General features: G+C 31.4%; 5 non-coding genes and 2 pseudogenes across 5 annotated transcripts; all 7 read left to right on the top strand.

Moving 5' to 3' along the window:
* The first annotated feature begins 95 nt into the window (after window positions 1-95).
* Window positions 96-235, top strand: LOC134591861 (U12 minor spliceosomal RNA; annotated as a pseudogene).
* Window positions 236-1,643: 1,408 nt separating this feature from the next.
* LOC134591747 (U12 minor spliceosomal RNA) lies at window positions 1,644-1,786 on the top strand. Its single transcript, XR_010088475.1, has one exon. It is a non-coding gene; the product is annotated as a U12 minor spliceosomal RNA (small nuclear RNA).
* A 1,854-nt stretch (window positions 1,787-3,640) lies between these two features.
* On the top strand, window positions 3,641-3,783 carry LOC134591648 (U12 minor spliceosomal RNA). Its single transcript, XR_010088391.1, has one exon. It is a non-coding gene; the product is annotated as a U12 minor spliceosomal RNA (small nuclear RNA).
* Window positions 3,784-5,636: 1,853 nt separating this feature from the next.
* On the top strand, window positions 5,637-5,776 carry LOC134591859 (U12 minor spliceosomal RNA; annotated as a pseudogene).
* A 1,408-nt stretch (window positions 5,777-7,184) lies between these two features.
* LOC134591676 (U12 minor spliceosomal RNA) lies at window positions 7,185-7,327 on the top strand. Its single transcript, XR_010088415.1, has one exon. It is a non-coding gene; the product is annotated as a U12 minor spliceosomal RNA (small nuclear RNA).
* A 1,850-nt stretch (window positions 7,328-9,177) lies between these two features.
* LOC134591683 (U12 minor spliceosomal RNA) lies at window positions 9,178-9,320 on the top strand. The gene has a single exon (XR_010088421.1). It is a non-coding gene; the product is annotated as a U12 minor spliceosomal RNA (small nuclear RNA).
* A 1,859-nt stretch (window positions 9,321-11,179) lies between these two features.
* Window positions 11,180-11,322, top strand: LOC134591631 (U12 minor spliceosomal RNA). The gene has a single exon (XR_010088377.1). It is a non-coding gene; the product is annotated as a U12 minor spliceosomal RNA (small nuclear RNA).
* Window positions 11,323-12,036: the final 714 nt, after the last annotated feature.

Here is a 12,036-nt window from a genome sequence, read left to right as displayed (position 1 = left end):
ATCCGTGTTAGTTTCATGAAAGTATTTCAGTATGTCACACCAATTTCACTAAGAGGTACCCCAGAAACCATGCAGCGCATGTGGCTTTGTCATGTATGCCTTAAACTAATGAGTAAGGAAAATAACAAGTTGGGGTAATGCCTAACTTCAATATTATGACCAATTTTTGTTTGGGTATAGGTTACACGTATTATTCACGTTCTTTGTGGGACCTCTAGGTGCTGTGATCTGCCCTATCCTTGTGTCGTATAAAAATTTGATTAGTGGGAACCTTTTTGTATCCATATATCTTACATCATACTAACTAGGACATGTGAGAAAAAAAATATAATTAGAATAGCAATTTTGTATAGGCCTATTTAATTGGCTACTTTCCTACTCCTTTCTAAAATGATATTGTGTTGCCAATTCCAACCTGTCAGTGCAGCATGAACTGAAACATCCAAGCAATTAAAGCAATGTACAGAAAATGATATGGAAAGTAAAATTTTAAAATATCTATTCTATTTTTGGAACAAATAAAGGCTTTTTCTTACTATAGAAAAAGCTGTTAAACAATAAGTAATAGAGCTATAATCACAACAGGAGCTTGCATGTCCATAATATGCCTGGTTAATAGACAAGCATTAAGGTTAAAGTGACATCATAATTTAATATTCTATTTTCCAAAAAATCAGTTTTATTAAACCTTGATTTACATGTTAGGTGATTACTGCAATATCTATCAAAATTTTTTACAAAAATAGAATTGAAATGACATGACAGCAATTTCTAGAGTAAAATATTCTTAAATGTGAACTTAATCATTTGCATAAATAACAGAGTAGGCGTGGCTTAACATACTGATTTTTTTCAACAGAAAAGTTACCTTTTTCTTTGATTTTATTCCCAGGATCTCTTTTAATCTTTTTTTAAATTGATTTGTACGTATAACTATAACATACAACAATCAAGTCATAAAATGACATACATTCCTTCTCTCAAAGAGAAAGAAAAGGAAAAACACAAGAACAAGCCAGAAAAAGATATAAATTATATGTAACAATTTTCCAACATAATGTATTATTTTTCTACAACTTTGTTTGTTCTGGTCAGGAGATCTATATGATATTGAATATTCATTTGCATAGTAAAAGTTTATTTCAATACTATATATGGTTTACATATATATATCAATGTTGGTGTGTCCATGAATTCACTGAATCTTGGTTAGTGCCTAATGTTTGGAACTTAGACTAGTAATTTATTAGCTTTACATGACTAATATGTCTATTATTATATTTTCCCTTTTTGATTCCCATTGTAAAATGAGTCCAGTTGTTACATGTAATTACACATTCCAGTCTAGTAAACTGCCCAGGTTTACCTACATCATCTAGTATTTACACTGCAACTAGAGGTTAAGGGTGGCTATATGGAAATTCAAGTTACTTTATATTTGTATATTGCATGTGCTTATTTCCTTACATATTAATTTAATTTCCGTTTGGAAAACAAAAATTAAATAGTTATATATCTCTTTTATTAGGAAATGGTTTGTTGGCCCAAATCCGTGTTAGTTTCATGAAAGTATTTCAGTATGTCACACCAATTTCACTAAGAGGTACCCCAGAAAGCATGCAGCGCATGTGGCTTTGTCATGTATGCCTTAAACTAATGAGTAAGGAAAATAACAAGTTGGGGTAATGCCTAACTTCAATATTATGACCAATTTTTGTTTGGGTATAGGTTACCCATTGGAGGATCCACCTACTTTGTGGGACCTCTAGGTGCTGTGATCTGCCCTATCCTTGTGTCGTGTAAAAATTAGATTAGTGGGAACATTTTTGTATCCATATATTTTACATCATACTAGGACATGTGAGAAAAAAATATACTTCGAATAGCAATTTTGTATAGGCCTATTTAATTGGCTACTTTCCTGCTCCTTTTTAAAATGATATTGTGTTGCCAATTCCAACCTGTCAGTGCAGCATGATGATTCATGAGCCCAAGAGACTAAGCAAAAAGCAATGTATACGAATGCGTATAGTGAGTGTTCGGGAGTTTACTAATAGTGCCAATACATTTTCATGCTATTGATAGCGTTTGGGCATTTGGCGGTTTGGGAGTTATTTCAGGAGTTTGTGGCGTAAAATCAGGGAAATAGAACATTGTTCAATGCCATGTTGTGATCAATGTACGAAATTTGAAATTAATGGTTTGACTTTGTTAATTTAAGGCTATTCGGTATTGAGGGAACTGATTTTTATGTTAAATTCATCTGGTTCATTTAAATCGCGCCTAATGAATGAATGAATTTCCATCGAAAATGAATGGAAAAATGGACAGATTTCTCTTCTGACAAAACCAATTTTTTTCCGTACAAATGCATTCATACGAAACAAAAATTTCGGAGGTGCCCAAATCTAGTTGACAACTATTTGAACCGAAACATCCATGCAATTAAAGCAATGTACAGAAAATGATATGGAAAGTAAAATTGTAAAATATCTATTCTATTTTTGGAACAAATAAATGCTTTTTCTTACAATAGAAAAAGCTGTTAAACAATAAGCAATAGAGCTATAATCACAACAGGACCTTGCATGTCAATAATATGCCTGGTTAATAGACAAGCATTAAGGTTAAAGTGACATCATAATTTAATATTCCATTTTCCAAAAAATCAGTTTTATTAAACCTTGATTTACATTGTAGATGATTACTGCAATATCTATCAAAATTTTTTACAAAAATAGAATTGAAATGACATGACAGCAATTTCTAGAGTAAAATATTCTTAAATGTGAACTAAATAATTTGCATAAATAACAGAGTAGGCGTGGCTTAACATACTGATTTTTTTCAACAGAAAAGTTACCTTTTTCTTTGATTTTATTCCCAGGATCTCTTTTATTCTTTTTTTAAATTGATTTGTACGTATAACTATAACATACAACAATCAAGTCATAAAATGACATACATTCCTTCTCTCAAAGAGAAAGAAAAGGAAAAACACAAGAACAAGCCAGAAAAAGATATAAATTATATGTAACAATTTTCCAACATAATGTATTATTTTTCTACAACTTTGTTTGTTCTGGTCAGGAGATCTATATGATAGTGAATATTCATTTGCATAGTAAAAGTTTATTTCAATACTATATATGGTTTACATATATATATATCAATGTTGGTGTGTCCATGAATTCACTGAATCTTGGTTAGTGCCTAATGTTTGGAACTTAGACTAGTAATTTATTAGCTTTACATGACTAATATGTCTATTACAATATTTTCCCTTTTTGATTCCCATTGTAAAATGAGTCCAGTTGTTACATGTAATTACACATTCCAGTCTAGTAAACTGCCCAGGTTTACCTACATCATCTAGTATTTACACTGCAATTAGAGGTTAAGGGTGGCTATATGGAAATTCAAGTTACTTTATATTTGTATATTGCATGTGCTTATTTCCTTACATATTAATTTAATTTCCGTTTGGAAAACAAAAATTAAATAGCTATATATCTCTTTTATTAGGAAATGGTTTGTTGGCCCAAATCCGTGTTAGTTTCATGAAAGTATTTCAGTATGTCACACTAATTTCACTAAGAGGTACCCCAGAAACCATGCAGCGCATGTGGCTTTGTCATGTATGCCTTAAACTAATGAGTAAGGAAAATAACAAGTTGGGGTAATGCCAAACTTCAATATTATGACCAATTTTTGTTTGGGTATAGGTTACCCCTTGGAGGATCCACCTACTTTGTGGGACCTCTAGGTGCTGTGATCTGCCCTATCCTTGTGTCGTATAAAAATTTGATTAGTGGGAACCTTTTTGTATCCATATATCTTACATCATACTAGGACATGTGAGAAAAAAAATATACTTAGAATAGCAATTTTGTATAGGCCTATTTAATTGGCTACTTTCCTACTCCTTTCTAAAATTATATTGTGTTGCCAATTCCAACCTGTCAGTGCAGCATGATGATTCATGAGCCCAAGAGACTAAGCAAAAAGCAATGCATACGAATGCGTATAGTGAGTGTTCGGGAGTTTACTAATAGTGCCAATACATTTTCATGCTATTGATAGCGTTTGGGCATTTGGCGGTTTGGGAGTTATTTCAGGAGTTTGTGGCGTAAAATCAGGGAAATATAACATTGTTCAATGCCATGTTGTGATCAATGTACGAAATTTGAAATTAATGGTTTGACTTTGTTAATTTAAGGCTATTCGGTATTGAGGGAACTGATTTTTATGTTAAATTCATCTGGTTCAATTAAATCGCGCCTAATGAATGAATGAATTTCCATCGAAAATGAATGGAAAAATGGACAGATTTCTCTTCTGACAAAACCAATTTTTTTCCGTACAAATGCATTCATACGAAACAAAAATTTCGGAGATGCCCAAATCTAGTTGACAACTATTTGAACCGAAACATCCATGCAATTAAAGCAATGTACAGAAAATGATATGGAAAGTAAAATTGTAAAATATCTATTCTATTTTTGGAACAAATAAATGCTTTTTCTTACTATAGAAAAAGCTGTTAAACAATAAGCAATAGAGCTATAATCACAACAGAACCTTGCATGTCAATAATATGCCTGGTTAATAGACAAGCATTAAGGTTAAAGTGACATCATAATTTAATATTCCATTTTCCAAAAAATCAGTTTTATTAAACCTTGATTTACATTGTAGATGATTACTGCAATATCTATCAAATTTGTTTACAAAAATAGAATTGAAATGACATGACAGCAATTTCTAGAGTAAAATATTCTTAAATGTGAACTTAATCATTTGCATAAATAACAGAGTAGGCGTGGCTTAACATACTGATTTTTTTCAACAGAAAAGTTACCTTTTTCTTTGATTTTATTCCCAGGATCTCTTTTATTCTTTTTTTAAATTGATTTGTACGTATAACTTTAACATACAACAATCAAGTCATAAAATGACATACATTCCTTTTCTCAAAGAGAAAGAAAAGGAAAAACACAAGAACAAGCCAGAAAAAGATATAAATTATATGTAACAATTTTCCAACATAATGTATTATTTTTCTACAACTTTGTTTGTTCTGGTCAGGAGATCTATATGATAGTGAATATTCATTTGCATAGTAAAAGTTTATTTCAATACTATATATGGTTTACATATATATATCAATGTTGGTATGTCCATGAATTCACTGAATCTTGGTTAGTGCCTAATGTTTGGAACTTAGACTAGTAATTTATTAGCTTTACATGACTAATATGTCTATTACAATATTTTCCCTTTTTGATTCCCATTGTAAAATGAGTCCAGTTGTTACATGTAATTACACATTCCAGTCTAGTAAACTGCCCAGGTCTACCTACATCATCTAGTATTTACACTGCAATTAGAGGTTAAGGGTGGCTATATGGAAATTCAAGTTACTTTATATTTGTATATTGCATGTGCCTATTTCCTTACATATTAATTTAATTTCCGTTTGGAAAACAAAAATTAAATAGCTATATATCTCTTTTATTAGGAAATGGTTTGTTGGCCCAAATCCGTGTTAGTTTCATGAAAGTATTTCAGTATGTCACACCAATTTCACTAAGAGGTACCCCAGAAACCATGCAGCGCATGTGGCTTTGTCATGTATGCCTTAAACTAATGAGTAAGGAAAATAACAAGTTGGGGTAATGCCTAACTTCAATATTATGACCAATTTTTGTTTGGGTATAGGTTACACGTATTATTCACGTTCTTTGTGGGACCTCTAGGTGCTGTGATCTGCCCTATCCTTGTGTCGTATAAAAATTTGATTAGTGGGAACCTTTTTGTATCCATATATCTTACATCATACTAACTAGGACATGTGAGAAAAAAAATATAATTAGAATAGCAATTTTGTATAGGCCTATTTAATTGGCTACTTTCCTACTCCTTTCTAAAATGATATTGTGTTGCCAATTCCAACCTGTCAGTGCAGCATGAACTGAAACATCCAAGCAATTAAAGCAATGTACAGAAAATGATATGGAAAGTAAAATTTTAAAATATCTATTCTATTTTTGGAACAAATAAAGGCTTTTTCTTACTATAGAAAAAGCTGTTAAACAATAAGTAATAGAGCTATAATCACAACAGGAGCTTGCATGTCCATAATATGCCTGGTTAATAGACAAGCATTAAGGTTAAAGTGACATCATAATTTAATATTCTATTTTCCAAAAAATCAGTTTTATTAAACCTTGATTTACATGTTAGGTGATTACTGCAATATCTATCAAAATTTTTTACAAAAATAGAATTGAAATGACATGACAGCAATTTCTAGAGTAAAATATTCTTAAATGTGAACTTAATCATTTGCATAAATAACAGAGTAGGCGTGGCTTAACATACTGATTTTTTTCAACAGAAAAGTTACCTTTTTCTTTGATTTTATTCCCAGGATCTCTTTTAATCTTTTTTTAAATTGATTTGTACGTATAACTATAACATACAACAATCAAGTCATAAAATGACATACATTCCTTCTCTCAAAGAGAAAGAAAAGGAAAAACACAAGAACAAGCCAGAAAAAGATATAAATTATATGTAACAATTTTCCAACATAATGTATTATTTTTCTACAACTTTGTTTGTTCTGGTCAGGAGATCTATATGATATTGAATATTCATTTGCATAGTAAAAGTTTATTTCAATACTATATATGGTTTACATATATATATCAATGTTGGTGTGTCCATGAATTCACTGAATCTTGGTTAGTGCCTAATGTTTGGAACTTAGACTAGTAATTTATTAGCTTTACATGACTAATATGTCTATTATTATATTTTCCCTTTTTGATTCCCATTGTAAAATGAGTCCAGTTGTTACATGTAATTACACATTCCAGTCTAGTAAACTGCCCAGGTTTACCTACATCATCTAGTATTTACACTGCAATTCAAGGTTAAGGGTGGCTATATGGAAATTCAAGTTACTTTATATTTGTATATTGCATGTGCCTATTTCCTTACATAGTAATTTAATTTCCGTTTGGAAAACAAAAATTAAATAGCTATATATCTCTTTTATTAGGAAATGGTTTGTTGGCCCAAATCCGTGTTAGTTTCATGAAAGTTTTTCAGTATGTCACACCAATTTCACTAAGAGGTACCCCAGAAACCATGCAGCGCATGTGGCTTTGTCATGTATGCCTTAAACTAATGAGTAAGGAAAATAACAAGTTGGGGTAATGCCTAACTTCAATATTATGACCAATTTTTGTTTGGGTATAGGTTACCCCTTGGAGGATCCACATACTTTGTGGGACCTCTAGGTGCTGGGATCTGCCCTATCCTTGTGTCGTATAAAAATTAGATTAGTGGGAACCTTTTTGTATCCATATATCTTACATCATACTAGGACATGTGAGAAAAAAATATACTTAGAATAGCAATTTTGTATAGGCCTATTTAATTAGCTACTTTCCTGCTCCTTTCTAAAATGATATTGTGTTGCCAATTCCAACCTGTCAGTGCAGCATGATGATTCATGAGCCCAAGAGACTAAGCAAAAAGCAATGCATACGAATGCGTATAGTGAGTGTTCGGGAGTTTACTAATAGTGCCAATACATTTTCATGCGATTGATAGCGTTTGGGCATTTGGCGGTTTGGGAGTTATTTCAGGAGTTTGTGGCGTAAAATCAGGGAAATAGAACATTGTTTAATGCCATGTTGTGATCAATGTACGAAATTTGAAATTAATGGTTTGACTTTGTTAATTTAAGGCTATTCGGTATTGAGGTTACTGATTTTTATGTTATATTCATCTGGTTCAATTAAATCGCGCCTAATGAATGAATTTCCATCGAAAATGAATGGAAAAATTGACAGATTTCTCTTCTGACAAAACCAATTTTTTTCCGTACAAATGCATTCATACGAAACAAAAATTTCGGAGGTGCCCAAATCTAGTTGACAACTATTTGAACCGAAACATCCATGTAATTAAAGCAATGTACAGAAAATGATATGGAAAGTAAAATTGTAAAATATCTATTCTATTTTTGGAACAAATAAATGCTTTTTCTTACAATAGAAAAAGCTGTTAAACAATAAGCAATAGAGCTATAATCACAACAGGACCTTGCATGTCAATAATATGCCTGGTTAATAGACAAGCATTAAGGTTAAAGTGACATCATAATTTAATATTCCATTTTCCAAAAAATCAGTTTTATTAAACCTTGATTTACATGTTAGATGATTACTGCAATATTTATCAAAATTTTTTACAAAAATAGAATTGAAATGACATGACAGCAATTTCTAGAGTAAAATATTCTTAAATGGGAACTTAATCATTTGCATAAATAACAGAGTAGGCGTGGCTTAACATACTGATTTTTTTCAACAGAAAAGTTACCTTTTTCTTTGATTTTATTCCCAGGATCTCTTTTATTCTTTTTTTAAATTGATTTGTACGTATAACTATAACATACAACAATCAAGTCATAAAATGACATACATTCCTTCTCTCAAAGAGAAAGAAAAGGAAAAACACAAGAACAAGCCAGAAAAAGATATAAATTATATGTAACAATTTTCCAACATAATGTATTATTTTTCTACAACTTTGTTTGTTCTGGTCAGGAGATCTATATGATAGTGAATATTCATTTGCATAGTAAAAGTTTATTTCAATACTATATATGGTTTACATATATATATATCAATGTTGGTGTGTCCATGAATTCACTGAATCTTGGTTAGTGCCTAATGTTTGGAACTTAGACTAGTAATTTATTAGCTTTACATGACTAATATGTCTCTTACAATATTTTCCCTTTTTGATTCCCATTGTAAAATGAGTCCAGTTGTTACATGTAATTACACATTCCAGTCTAGTAAACTGCCCAGGTTTACCTACATCATCTAGTATTTACACTGCAATTCGAGGTTAAGGGTGGCTATATGGAAATTCAAGTTACTTTATATTTGTATATTGCATGTGCTTATTTCCTTACATATTAATTTAATTTCCGTTTGGAAAACAAAAATTAAATAGCTATATATCTCTTTTATTAGGAAATGGTTTGTTGGCCCAAATCCGTGTTAGTTTCATGAAAGTATTTCACTATGTCACACCAATTTCACTAAGAGGTACCCCAGAAACCATGCAGCGCATGTGGCTTTGTCATGTATGCCTTAAACTAATGAGTAAGGAAAATAACAAGTTGGGGTAATGCCTAACTTCAATATTATGACCAATTTTTGTTTGGGTATCGGTTACCCCTTGGAGGATCCACCTACTTTGTGGGACCTCTAGGTGCTGTGATCTGCCCTATCCTTGTGTCGTATAAAAATTTGATTAGTGGGAACCTTTTTGCATCCATATATCTTACATCATACTAGGACATGTGAGAAAAAAAATATACTTAGAATAGCAATTTTGTATAGGCCTATTTAATTGGCTACTTTCCTACTCCTTTCTAAAATGATATTGTGTTGCCAATTCCAACCTGTCAGTGCAGCATGATGATTCATGAGCCCAAGAGACTAAGCAAAAAGCAATGCATACGAATGCGTATAGTGAGTGTTCGGGAGTTTACTAATAGTGCCAATACATTTTCATGCTATTGATAGCATTTGGGCATTTGGCGGTTTGGGAGTTATTTCAGGAGTTTGTGGCATAAAATCAGGGAAATATAACATTGTTCAATGCCATGTTGTGATCAATGTACGAAATTTGAAATTAATGGTTTGACTTTGTTAATTTAAGGCTATTCGGTATTGAGGGAACTGATTTTTATGTTAAATTCATCTGGTTCAATTAAATCGCGCCTAATGAATGAATGAATTTCCATCGAAAATGAATGGAAAAATGGACAGATTTCTCTTCTGACAAAACCAATTTTTTTCCGTACAAATGCATTCATACGAAACAAAAATTTCGGAGGTGCCCAAATCTAGTTGACAACTATTTGAACCGAAACATCCATGCAATTAAAGCAATGTACAGAAAATGATATGGAAAGTAAAAGTGTAAAATATCTATTCTATTTTTGGAACAAATAAAGGCTTTTTCTTACTATAGAAAAAGCTGTTAAACAATAAGCAATAAAGCTATAATCACAACCGAACCTTGCATGTCAATAATATGCCTGGTTAATAGACAAGCATCAAGGTTAAAGTGACATCATAATTTAATATTCCATTTTCCAAAAAATCAGTTTTATTAAACCTTGATTTACATTGTAGATGATTACTGCAATATCTATCAAATTTTTTTTTAAAAATAGAATTGAAATGACATGACAGCAATTTCTAGAGTAAAATATTCTTAAATGTGAACTTAATCATTTGCATAAATAACAGAGTAGGCGTGGCTTAACATACTGATTTTTTTCAACAGAAAAGTTACCTTTTTCTTTGATTTTATTCCCAGGATCTCTTTTATTCTTTTTTTAAATTGATTTGTACGTATGACTATAACATACAACAATCAAGTCATAAAATGACATACATTCCTTCTCTCAAAGAGAAAGAAAAGGAAAAACACAAGAACAAGCCAGAAAAAGATATAAATTATATGTAACAATTTTCCAACATAATGTATTATTTTTCTACAACTTTGTTTGTTCTGGTCAGGAGATCTATATGATATTGAATATTCATTTGCATAGTAAAAGTTTATTTCAATACTATATATGGTTTACATATATATATATATATCAATGTTGGTGTGTCCATGAATTCACTGAATCTTGGTTAGTGCCTAATGTTTGGAACTTAGACTAGTAATTTATTAGCTTTACATGACTAATATGTCTATTACAATATTTTCCCTTTTTGATTCCCATTGTAAAATGAGTCCAGTTGTTACATGTAATTACACATTCCAGTCTAGTAAACTGCCCAGGTTTACCTACATCATCTAGTATTTACACTGCAATTAGAGGTTAAGGGTGGCTATATGGAAATTCAAGTTACTTTATATTTGTATATTGCATGTCCTTATTTCCTTACATATTAATTTAATTTCCGTTTGGAAAACAAAAATTAAATAGCTATATATCTCTTTTATTAGGAAATGGTTTGTTGGCCCAAATCCGTGTTAGTTTCATGAAAGTTTTTCAGTATGTCACACCAATTTCACTAAGAGGTACCCCAGAAACCATGCAGCGCATGTGGCTTTGTCATGTATGCCTTAAACTAATGAGTAAGGAAAATAACAAGTTGGGGTAATGCCTAACTTCAATATAATGGCCAATTTTTGTTTGGGTATAGGTTACCCCTTGGAGGATCCACCTACTTTGTGGGATCTCTAGGTGCTGTGATCTGCCCTATCCTTGTGTCGTATAAAAATTAGATTAGTGGGAACCTTTTTGTATCCCTATATCTTACATCATACTAGGACATGTGAGAAAAAAAATATACTTAGAATACCAATTTTGTATAGGCCTATTTAATTGGCTACTTTCCTGCTCCTTTCTAAAATGATATTGTGTTGCCAATTCCAACCTGTCAGTGCAGCATGATGATTCATGAGAGACTAAGCAAAAAGCAATGCATACGAATGCGTATAGTGAGTGTTCGGGAGTTTACTAATAGTGCCAATACATTTTCATGCTATTGATAGCGTTTGGGCATTTGGCGGTTTGGGAGTTATTTCAGGAGTTTGTGGCGTAAAATCAGGGAAATAGAACATTAGTCAATGCCATGTTGTGATCAATGTACGAAATTTGAAATTAATGGTTTGACTTTGTTAATTTAAGGCTATTCGGTATTGAGGGAACTGATTTTTAAGTTAAATTCATCTGGTTCAATTAAATCGCGCCTAATGAATGAATGAATTTCCATCGAAAATGAATGTAAAAATGGACAGATTTCTCTTCTGACAAAACCAATTTTTTCCGTACAAATGCATTCATACGAAACAAAAATTTCGGAGGTGCCCAAATCTAGTTGACAACTATTTGAACAAAAACATCCATGCAATTAAAGCAATGTACAGAAAATGATATGGAAAGTAAAATTGTAAAATATCTATTCTATTTTT

Source organism: Pelobates fuscus, chromosome 2, assembly GCF_036172605.1.
Source record: "Pelobates fuscus isolate aPelFus1 chromosome 2, aPelFus1.pri, whole genome shotgun sequence".
NCBI lineage: Eukaryota > Metazoa > Chordata > Amphibia > Anura > Pelobatidae > Pelobates > Pelobates fuscus.
The sequence above is the reverse complement of the archived record's forward strand: the minus strand, read 5'-3'. Positions and strand labels throughout refer to the sequence as shown.